Source organism: Scyliorhinus torazame, unplaced genomic scaffold (genome assembly GCF_047496885.1).
Source record: "Scyliorhinus torazame isolate Kashiwa2021f unplaced genomic scaffold, sScyTor2.1 scaffold_1391, whole genome shotgun sequence".
Classification (NCBI taxonomy): Eukaryota; Metazoa; Chordata; class Chondrichthyes; order Carcharhiniformes; family Scyliorhinidae; genus Scyliorhinus; species Scyliorhinus torazame.
In genome coordinates this window covers 22,344-28,605 of record NW_027309118.1, presented here as the reverse complement: position 1 = coordinate 28,605, position 6,262 = coordinate 22,344, and positions in this window count along the sequence as shown.

Genomic DNA, 6,262 nt, shown 5'->3' with positions numbered 1-6,262 from the left:
GACACAATAACCTTTAACTGCACAACAGAACCATCTCTGCTCCCAATCCACTTCTCAATACAGTTAGCACTCAATACTCGCTGTACAGAGTTTTCTGGATACTCCCCTTCGAGAGATCTTTTGGGACTGCTTTCAAGAAAGCGGCAATGCAGGAGATTTACCAGGATGTTGCCTGGAATGGAGAGTAGGTCTTACGAGCAAAGGTTGAGGGTGCTAGGCCTTTTCTCATTAGAACGGAGAAGGATGAGGGGCGACTTGAAAGAGGTTTGTAAGATGATCAGGGGAATAGATAGAGTAGACAGTCAGAGACTTTTTCCCCGGGTGCAACAAACCATTACAAGGGGACATAAATTTAAGGTGAAAGGTGGAAGATATAGGAGGGATATCAGAGGTAGGTTCTTTACCCAGAGAGTAGTGGGGGCATGGAATGCACTGCCTGTGGAAGTAGTTGAGTCGGAAACATTCGGGACCTTCAAGCGGCTATTAGGTAGGTACATGGATTACGGTAGAATGCTGGGGTGCAGATTGATTTGCTCTTAATCTAGGACGAAAGTTCAGCACAACATTGTGGGCCAAAGGGCCTGTTCTGTGCTGTATTTTCTATGTTCTTGCTGGAGTGTTCAAACTGTCTTCATAGCTGGATTTCCAGCTCCCAACTTAAAACTCTGAACTGTTTGGAAAGAAACTGCGAATGTGCCAGATCTTTAACTGAACGGTATTGAGAGCAGATGCTTGACTTCTGTTCACGTCCTAATCTAAAACTCAAACTGCATCCTCAACACCTGATTGCTTCAGCCGTTGGCCCCTCCAGGTGGGAGGTGGCAACAGTTCCAGTGCCCTGGGGGCAGCAAATGACTCCAGCTGCAGCTCCTGGAAGCCTGGGTTTCGCAGCTGGAGCGGAGGCTGGAGACACCGTGGAGCGTCCGCCAGTCGGAGAGCATCGTGGAGAGCACGTATGGAGAGGTGGTCACGCCGCAGGCCCAGACTCCGCAGGCCCAGACTCCGCAGGCAGGGAGGGAATGGTGATCACCAAGCAGGTAGTGCAGGAATCCCCTGTGGCCATTCCCCTGCAGAACCCACTTACCGTCTTGGATACTGTTGAGGGGAATGGCAAGCAACAGCCCAACTCGTTGCACCCTGATTGGTTCTGTTGCAGGGGGGAGGAGTCAAAAGTGTGGGAATGCGATAGAACACACATCGCAGAAGGAGGCCATTCGGCCCATCGAATCTGCACCGACCCACTTAAGCCCCTCACTTCCACCCGATCCTTGGAATCCAATAACCCCTCCTAACCCTTTTTGGACACTAAGGGCAATTTATCACGGCCAATCCACCTAACCTGCACGTCTTTGGACTGTGGGAGGAAACCGGAGCACCCGGAGGAAACCCACGCAGACACGGGGAGAACGTGCAGACTCCGCACGGACAGTGACCCAAGCCGGGAATCGAACCTGGGACCCTGGAGCTGTGAAGCAACAGTGCTAACCACTCTGCTACCGTACTTACACCATCTCCCCGATAGCGAGTTCCAGGCACCCACTACCCTTTGTGTAAAAGTTGCCTCGTACATCTCCTCTAAACCTGACCCCTCGCACCTTAAACACTGGGGAAAGGCTTCTGACTATCCACTCTGTCTATGCCCCTCATAATTTTATAGACCTCTTATCAGGTCGCCCCTCAACCTCTCCTTCAAACAGAACAAACTGAGTTTATTAAACCTCTCATAGCTGATGCCCCCCACACCAGGCAACATCCTGGTAAGCCTCTTCTGCACCCTCTCTGAAGCCTCCAGATCGTTCTGGTAGTGTGGCAACCAGAATTGAACACTATACTCCAAGTGTGGCCTAACTAAGGTTCTATACAGCTTCAACATGACTTGCCAATTCTTATACTCAATGCCCCGGCCAATGAAGGCAAGCATGCCGTATGCCTTCTTGACTACCTTCTCCACCTGTGTTGCCCCTTGCAGTGACCTGTGGACCTGTACACCTAGATCTCTCTGACTGTCAATACTCTTGAGGGTTCTACCATTCACTGTATATTCTCTACCTGCATTAGACCTTCCAAAATGCATTACCTCACATTTGTCCGGATTAAACTCCATCTGCCATCTCTCCGCCCAAGTCTCCAAACGATCTAAATCCTGCTGTATCCTCGGACAGTCCTCATCGCTATCCGCAATTCTACCAACCTTTGTGTCGTCTGCAAACTTACTCATCAAACCAGTTACATTTTCCTCCGAATCATTTGGATATATTACAAACAGCAAAGGTCCCAGCACTGATCCCTGTGGAACACCACTGGTCACAGCCCTCCAATTAGAAAAGCATCCTTCCATTGCTACTCTCTGCCTTCTATGACCTAGCCAGTTCTGTATCCACCTTGCCAGCTCACCCCTGATCCCGTGTGACTTCACCTTTTGTACCAGTCTACCATGAGGGACCTTGCCTTACTGAAGTCCATATAGACAACATCCACTGCCCTACCTGCATCAATCATCTTCGTCATTTATTCAAAAAACTCGATCAAGTTAGTGAGAGACGACCTCCCCTTCACAAAACCGTGCTGCCTCTCACTAATACGTCCACTTATTGCCAAGTGGGAGTAGATCCTGTCTCGAAGAATTCTCTCCAGTAATTTCCCTACCACTGACGTAAGGCTCACCGGCCTGTAGTTCCCGGGATTATCCTTGCTACCCTTCTTAAACAGAGGAATAACATTGGCTATCCTCCAACCCTCTGGGATGGAATGTTGCCTCCTTGGTGCTGGGGTCAAGGGTGTCTCGGAGCGGGTACAGGACATTCTGGAGGGGGAGGGGGAACAGTCAGTGGCCGTGGTGCACATCGGTACCAACGTCATAGGTAATAAAAGCGATGAGGGCCTGAAAGCAGAATACAGGAAGCTAGGAAGGAAGTTAAGAAATCGGACCTCAAAGGTCGCGATCTCATGATTACTCCCAGTACCACGTGCTAGTCAGAGGCGAAATAGCATGATATATCGGATAACTCTGTGGCTGGAGAGATGGTGTCAGGGGGAGAGGTTCAGATTCCTGGGGCATTGGGACTGGTTCTGGGGGAGGTGGGACCTGTACAAACTGGACAGGTTGCATGAATGGGGGGGTACTTGTTAGAGTGGTTGGGGAGGGTTTAAACTAACATGTCAGGGAAATTATGTAAGGATTGAGAGCAGGAGTAATCAAGAACAAGAGAAAAAGACAGCAAGGAGAATAAGAAAAGTGATTGGCAGAGAAATCAAGGGCCTCTATCAGATAATGGCACGATAAAAAATAGTAGGGACGGGACAAGGAGCGTCACAAGGACCTGAATGCATAGAGTATAAATAAAATGGATGTATTCGTTGTACAGATAGAAGGTGAAGGTTCACCAGACTAATTCTCGGGGTGGCAGAACTAACATATGAAGAAAGACTGGATGGACTGGGCTTGTACTCACTGGAGTTTAGAAGAATGAGAGGGGATCTCGTAGAAACATATAAAATCCTGATGGGACTGGACAGGCTGGATGCGGGAAGAGTGTTCCCGATGTTGGGGATGTCCAGAACTCCGGGTCACAGCCTCGGAATAACGGGTCAGCCAATCAGGACTGAGATGAGGAAGAACTTCTCTCAGAGAGCTGTGACCGTGTGGAATTCTCTCCCACAGGAAGCTGCTGGGGCCCGTTCGCTGGATATATTCCAGAGGGAGCTGGACGTGGGACTTGCGGCTAAAGGGGTCAAGGGGTCTGGAGAGAGAGCGGGACTGGGATACTGAATTTGCACGATCAGCCAGGATCATATTGAATGGTGGTGCAGGCTCGAAGGGCCGAATGGCCTTCAGCAACTATTCTCTATGCTTCTATGATATAGTTGGGATTGGGGAGACATGGCTCCAAGGATTGGATTGGATTTCTTTATTGTCACGTGTACCGAGGTACAGTGAAAAGTATTTTTCTGTGAGCAGCTCAACAGATCATTAAGTAAATGAGAAGAAAAGAAAATACATAATAGGGCAACACAACATATACAATGTAACTACAAAAGCACTGGCATCGGATGAAGCATACAGGGTGTAGTGTTAATGAGGTCAGTCCATAAGAGGGTCATTTAGGACTCTGGTAACAGTGGGGAAGAAGCTGTTTTTGAGTCTGTTCGTGCGTGTTCTCAGACTTCTGTATCTCCTGCCCGATGGAAGAAGTTGGAAGAGTGGGTAAGCCGGGTGGGAGGGGTCTTTGATTACATGCCCGCTTTCCCCAGGCAGCGGAAGGTGTAGATGGAGTCAATGGATGGGAGGCAGGTTCGTGTGATGGACTGGGCGGTGTTCACGACTCTGAAGTTTCTTGCGGTCCTGGGCCGAGCAGTTGCCATACCAGGCTGTGATGCAGCCCGATAGGATGCTTTCTATGGTGCATCTGTAAAAGTTGGTAAGGGTTAATGTGGACATGCCGAATTTCCTTAGTTTCCTGAGGAAGTATAGGCGCTGTTGTGCTTTCTTGGTGGTAGCGTCGACGTGGGTGGACCAGGGCAGATTTTTGGAGATATGCACCCCTAGGAATTTGAAACTGCTAACCATCTCCACCTTGGCCCCGTTGATGCTGACAGGGGTGTGTACAGTACTTTGCTTCCTGAAGTCAATTACCAGCTCTTTAGTTTTGCTGGCATTGAGGGAGAGATTGTTGTCGCTACACCACTCCACTAGGTTCTCTATCTCCCTCCTGTATTCGGACTCATCGTTATTCGAGATCCGGCCCACTATGGTCGTATCGTCAGCAAACTTGTAGATGGAGTTGGAACCAAGTTTTGCTACGCAGTCGTGTGTGTACAGGGAGTAGAGTAGGGGGCTAAGTACGCAGCCTTGCGGACTATTGTGGAGGAGGTGTTGTTGTTCATTCTTACTGATTGTGGTCTGTGGGTCAGAAAATCGAGGATCCAGTTGCAGAGTGAGGAGCCAAGTCCTAGGTTTTGGAGCTTTAATATGTGCTTGGCTGGGATTATGGTGTTGAAGGCGGAGCTGTAGTCAATAAATAGGAGTCTGATGTAGGAGTCCTTGTTGTCGCGATGCTCTCGGGATGAGTGTCGGGCCAGGGAGATGGTGCCTGCTGTGGACCGGTTGCAAGGGTATGTTAATTGCAGTGGACCAAGGCGTTCTGGGAGTATGGAGGTGATGCACTTCGTGACCAACCTCTCGAAGCACTTCATTACGATTGAAGTCAGGGCCACTGGTCGGTAGTCATTGAGGCACGTTGCCTGGTTCTTCTTTGGTACCGGTATGATGGTGGTCTTCTTGAAGCAGGTGGGGACCTCGGAGTGGAGTAGGGACAGGTTAAAGATGTCCACGAACACATCTGCCAGCTGGTCCGCGCAGCCTCTGAGTGCACGACCAGGGATCCCGTCTGGGCCCGTCGCCTTCCGAGGGTTCACTTTCAGGAAGGCCAATCTGACTTCGGAAGCTGTGATGGTGGGTATGGGTGAATTATGGGCTGCTGGGGCACTCGACAGCGGATTGTTGGTTTCCTGCTCGAACCGAGCATAGAATGCATTGAGTTCATCGGGGAGGGGTGCGCTGCTGCCAGAGATACTGTTCGGCTTCGCTTTGTAGCCCGTTATGTTGTTAGTCCTTGCCACAACTGCCGAGAGTCTGTGACTCTAGCTTGGTTTGATATTCTCTCTTGGCATTCCGGATGGCTTTGCGGAGGTCGTACCTGGATTTCTTGTATAGGTCAGGATCGTCTGTCTTGAACGCCTCAGACCTGTCCTTCAGTCGGGAGTCAATCTCGCGATTGAGCCATGGTTTCCGGTTGGGGAACGCACGGACTGCTTTCTTTGGCACGCAGTCGTCCACACATTTGCTGATGAAGTCTGTGACGGTGGTGGCATACTCATTTAAGTTGGTCGCTGAGTTCTTAAATATGGACCAGTCCACTGACTCCAAGCAGTCACGAAAGAGCTCTTCTGGGTCTCCTCGGACCAGCACTGCACAATCTTCTTAGCTGGATTCTCCCGCTTGAGTTCCTGCTTGTATGGCGGGAGAAGGAGCACCGTCTTATGGTCTGATTTCCCAAAGTGCGGTCGGGGGATGGAACGGTAGGCGCCCTTGATTTTTGAGTAGCAGTGGTCAAGAGTATTGTCGTCCCTGGTTGGACAGGAGATGTGCTGGTGGAATTTTGGCAGTACACTCTTGAGGTTGGCCTTGTTGAAGTCTCCGGCCACGATGAACAAGGCCTCCGGGTGTTCAGTTTCGTAGTTGTTTATAACTGTACAGTTCGTC